The sequence below is a fragment of the Podarcis gaigeae genome (assembly GCF_964106915.1).
Source record: "Podarcis gaigeae genome assembly, chromosome: 2".
In the NCBI taxonomy this organism is placed as follows: Eukaryota; Metazoa; Chordata; class Lepidosauria; order Squamata; family Lacertidae; genus Podarcis; species Podarcis gaigeae.
Window position 1 is genome coordinate 55,431,224 of NC_139679.1, and position 6,010 is coordinate 55,437,233.

Below are 6,010 nucleotides of genomic sequence, written 5' to 3' on the forward strand. Positions count from 1 at the left end.
CAGGAGTGGCTGTTGGAAGCTGATGTTTGTGTGTGTTTTGGGGAAATGTGGAGAGAGTGGATGGTAAAAGTGGTGCAGTGCATGAGAGAAATGGTAAAAGTGGTGCAGTGCATGACTGAACCCAATTGGGTGTGTATTTGTGTGTAATGTGTCCTGCATATAGAAACCCACCCATAAACTGAGCAACACTGTGCAGCTTCAGTTGATGTTACACAAAAGGCAGCGTTAAAAATAAATAAATGCTAGCATTCAATATGCTTTGGGTTTTGTTTCGGGTGCTTCAGAAGAAGAGTTTTGTATTTATGTTGTATTTTGTCATGGTTCCTAGTACCCTTCCTTTTGGCATTGTGAGGCAACCACCTTAGGTGGCAGATGCTGAGGAGCAGAGAAATAGCAGATGAAACGAAGTAGGACAATTGGTGGAAGAGCCAGGGGCCTGAGTAGCAACTGTTGCTGGGGAAGCAGCTCTTCAGACAGTAGTGTGCCTGCCATAATCTGGACCACATTTTATGTCAGCTCTGGTTGTATGCTCTCTAGAGCATTTCCCCCCCAGAAAATTCTACACAGTCACAAACCAGATGTCTAACAACTGATAGGATATTCTCATCTGCCTAAACCTCCTACCATCCAGAAGACATTTTTCTTGGGCTTATTCTAGTATTATCAATTAAACACCCATCCCCCCCATACCCAACCAATCACAATCCCACACTTTTTTTTTTATGCTTTCGTTGACATTCCTTGGATGTTTCACTTTACCAAGGGGCATCAAAATCTCACAAGAAACAAAAAGTAGTGGCAAGTCTGTTGAATAGCTATAAGAAGTGTCAGCTTAGGCAGGAATGATGAACATTTTGGGCAAGAACTGCATATAGTCTTCTGGGCACAGAAGTGAGCAGAGCAGTAAATATAATTTTTAGCTTTGTGCAGTATACGTACATAGGTTTCTATACATACTTGCACACCCTCTCTATCCACCACCCAGACAAACAAATATTATCAGACACATCCTAGCCACCAGGCCCTCCAGCTTGGCCCTGGGACTGTGGTTACCCGGGGCCATGTGTGCATTTGACATCAGCACACCTGTTGCAGCCCCGGGCACATTTTCTGATGGGGTGGGGCATGACTAGGCGCCCCCACAAAGGCTCCCTCATTCAAGCCTGGCTCTGGCTCACAGCTGGCACTCCACTCTTGGACACAGGGGCAGAGTGGGGGGGAGACAGTGAGTGCTGCTTCTCTCTTGTACAGGGCTGTTTGAGAGTGGGAGCTCCCAGCTCCCTTTCCCCCAGCCATAGCTCTGCTCCTGGGTCAGGTCTGACCCAGGAGGCGGAGAGAAGGAGAAGAGTCGTGGCAGCATTGCTACCCCTCTCAGCTGGGTGTGCTGACATTGGGTGCACATGCCCCTGTGGCATGTGTGGCCCCAGCACAAAAAAATTGTGGGTGCCCTGCCCCTTCAAGGGTGGGTGCTGTGGGGGCATGAGCACCCAGGAGCCCTACACCTGTTGCCTGTGCTAAACATGCAAAAGTACGTTTCTGAAAAGTACGTTTCAAAGTGTTGGTGCTGACCTTAAAAGCCCTAAGCGGCCTCAGTCCTGTATACCTGAAGGAGCGTCTCCACCCCCATCATCCACTGAGGTCCAGTGCTGAGGGTCTTCTGGCAGTTCCCTCACTGCAAGAAGTGAGGTTACTGGGAACCAGGCAGAGGGCCTTCTCAGTAGTGGCGCCTGCCCTGTGGAACGCCCTGCCAACAAATGTCAAGGCAATAAACAACTATTTCACTTTTAAAAGACAACTGAAGGCGGCCCTGTTCAGGGAAGTTTTTAATGTCTGACACTGTATTGTTTTAAATATTCGGTTGGAAGCTGCCCAGCGTGGCTGGGGAAACCCAGCCAGATGGGTGGGGTATAATTTTTTTTTTAAAATAGTATTTATTAAAAATTTGAAAATTACAGAAAGAAAAGAAAAAGAATTAAACATAGCAAAACAATACAATACAATACAAAAACAAAAACACTACATATAAATAACAAACCAAAACGGAAACAATTAAAAACACATTCCATACTTTCAATATTATTATCTTTCATTTACTTGTTTCAGCGACTTCCTCACACCTCCCTTTTTTGTATTCCGCTTCAATTACTTGTTTCAGCAAATCCTTTCCATCTTCCTCAATTTTCTGTCCTATAATTTGTCTTAATACATTCTAACCTTAATTTTCCCTTTAATCCATTTACAATCTAATGTACTTAATTCTTTATAGCATTTCTGCTAAAGCCATGTAACTTCATTCCAACATCTTTCTAACATTCTTTAATTTTACAATATTTCTGTAAGTAATCTTTAAATTTCTTCCAATCTTCTTCCACCGACTCTTCTTCCTGGTCTCGGATTCTGCCAGTCATTTCTGCCAGTTCCATGTACTCCATCACCTTCATCTGCCATTCTTCCTGGGTGGGTAAATCTTGTGTCTTCCAATACTTTGCGATGAGTATTCTTGCTGCTGCTGTTGCATACATAAAGAAAGTTCTGTCCTTCTTTGGCACCAATTGGCCGACCATGCCCAGGAGAAAGGCCTCTGGTTTCTTCAGGAAGGTATATTTAAATACCTTTTTCATTTCATTGTAAATCATCTCCCAGAATGTATTAATCCTTGGGCACGTCCACCAAAGGTGAAAGAATGTACCTTCTGTCTCATTACATTTCCAACATTTCAGGTAAATTATAAATTTTTGAAAGCTTGACTGGTGTAATAAATTATTATTATATTATATAAGCACTCATGGAGGGCGCAAAGCAGGGGTAGAGAGTGTGGTATGGCCCAGAGAGAGGGAGTGTTGCTGGGGAAGAGTGTGGCCTGAGGGTCTTAAGAGCTGAATTTGGTCCCCAGGTCTGAGGTTCCCCAACCCTGGTTTAAGGAATGCTATGCCTGTGGATTCATCACCAGCCCATTCCATTACTCTACATCAGTTACATTAAAACCTGTGACAAAGGCATGCATGGTTAAATGATTCCAGATATATTACCCCACCTCAATTGGTTGCATGTGAGATTTTCATGTCATGATAAAAGGCAGCATTTTCCATAGGAATTAGCTTTTAAGTACCTGCTCATTGGTGGCCAAGGTCAATTTAGAAGAAGGGCAAGAGAAAGGCAATGCTGGGAATCCTGTGACTGGGCAAATCTTTCTTTATCCATCCACCTTGAGGGTGATATTCCCACAGGTCCTTATTAAGTAATTTCTTAGTATTCCTCACTGATTAATTAGACCATATGTATAACCCCCTTTTCTAGTAGAAATGTAGAAGCTGTTTCAGCAGATTCATGCTGTTCCATTCATCAATTAGTCACATCCTTATTTCATTGAAGAATTCATTTCTGTAAAATATACATATATTTCCAGTGAAATTCTGCAGACCTCCCCTAATTTTGCCTCTAGGGGTTTTGGTGGAAGAATCAAAAGAGAAGTTATGGAGGGACATTGCAAACAGGCAGCCTTCCGTTTCATCCATCCCATATTCTCTTGTAGTTTTGTCACTTCTAGCACTGAAGCACCTTTTCTATATATATTTACACAAAACCAGGCAGGTGGGCTGAGAAAGAAAATGGAAATGATGAAGAAACAACTCTAGTGAAACCAGTATTTAAATGATAGATTGGTGAAAGCAAAAAATGTATACACATCATTTTTGACCCCTAATGATATTTACAAGCACGGCCTACTCTTTTGTATTTATTTAAATAAATCAACATTTTCTGAAATGAGTTTCAAAATTGTGTGTGTGTAGCCTGAAGCTATTCAAATTCAGTGTCCGTTCATATCAGAACTGCTACGCTTTTAACATGGCTAGAAACTGGCCAGTTGTAGATCAGAGACTTGGTGGCTGAGCAGGGGCAGATCCACACCACACAAATGAAGCACATCAAATGCACATAAATAAATTAAATAAATAAGACAGAGTTGTTCCGCCTGGCCTTTGGCTTGGAGCCAATTTGATTCCCTCCCTCTCTTTCTTTTTTCCTTTCCTTCTCCTCCTGCGATGAGGCTACATTTTAATATTTTATTGTTTCAATATTTTAATGTTGTATTTTAATTTTGTTTTTAAGTTGTAATCATTCAACTTGTTTTTATTATTGCTTGTAAGCCACTCTGAGCCCGGCCTTGGCTGGGGAGGGCAGGGTATAAATAATAATAATAATAATAATAATAATAATAATAATAATAATAATAAAGCACTCACTTCCATAAAGAATACTGGGAACTGCAGTTTCTCCCCTCAGGGCCCAGGGAGGTGGCCTGGAGAGTGTTCTAAGGGACCAGATATGGATTTCATAGGGACCCCATTCAGACCCTGGCCTGAGATTCTCCCTCCCCCTGGTTTACTGATAGGTTATATCAGCTATGTCTTTGTACATATGTAATATAATTAATATAATACAACTTACAGTCTGCTCAGCTTTTGCACATGGCATCTGCAGTGGGACATCCTGTCCTTTGCTTCAGGCAGCACAATGTAGTGGGATGGCCCTGGTTGTGTGCATCTGTTTACTACCTGCTGACCCAGGGGACCTTCTATAGATGGAGAAGTCATCTCATCATGGACTAGACATTGACTAGTCTACATAATGTACTGTTACTGTCTCTTTAAGATGGGCAGCTGTATATACTTCGTCCTGGTTCTCATGTCTGGTGAATGAGATATCTTCCCCTCCCATCCCCACATGGTCATCTTGTAAGGTGGGGTGGAGACTTTTTGCCCTCTGACTACAGTCTGGGACTGCACTCAACTTGTTTCTTCTCCACACACATTCCCAGACTTCCTCTTGTCTAGTTAGGGTGACTGCAGCTTAAGAAGTATTCATTTGAACCAGAGGGCTACTGAAATGCCTCACGCCACTGCTCCTAGCATCTTATTTTTCATATTGGTTAGACACTTGAAAATCATTGCATACATAATTGGAAAGAGGTTATGGAAAGGGTGCTGCTGTTGTGTTTCCTCTGTTTTATATTGATAAAAAAGCACAAATTTGACTAGAACATAATGTGCTGCTGGTAATACTGCGGTACAGAGAAAAGCCTCATGTGGAAAGAGATTTATGCTATGTCATATTTTTAATGTGGCCTTGCAAAACTGCCACAATAATTTAACAGCCAGGCACAAAATCAAATACTCTAGCCATTTCTGTGAAGAAGTTAATAATGAAGTAAATATCATTTACTTCCTAATCAAAAACATTTTACATGCCATCAGAGAGTAGAACTTTACAAAGCAACCAAACTGAAAATTAACTGCACAGGGCATCCATTGTTATCACAGTGAATAACTATCAAATTATTTTACAGATACTATTGCTTCAATCTAGCCACCTTTGCAAAGTATTGAAAAATAATTTACATGAAAATTTAATTTTGCATTAAATCTCTCTAGGATCAACAATGAACTTTGGAGGATCATTGTGCTCCAGAATAGTGATTTTTATATCAATGAATAGCAGTACAGCTATTTCTCTTTTTCACTTTCTACATAAAGTTTCCAGATGCTAACTACTGAATATTTCAGGTCTGTTGCTTTGGTTTGCTGCTTTATTGCATTTTGGTACTTTTGGGGTAATCATTCATCTTGAATTTCATAATGTGCATTAATAAGCAATATAGGAAGCTGTCGTGTGCTGATTCAGTTGCTCCACCTAGCTTAGTATTGTCTACATTGACTGGCAGTGACTCTCGCAAGGATTTCAGACGGGGGATATTACCAGCTCTTTCAATGATGCCTCCAAAAAATTTTACACATCACTTGGGATGACAGGCGAACTAATGCCAGTGTACTAGAAGAAGCAAAGACCAGCAGTGTTGAAGCAATGATTCTTCAACATCAACTTTGTTGGACTGGTCATGTTGTTCAGATGCTTGATTATCGTCTGCCAAAGCAACTACTCTATTTCAAACTTAAAAATGGAAAGCGTAATGCTGGTGGTCAACAAAAGAGGTTTAAAGACTCTCTTGAGG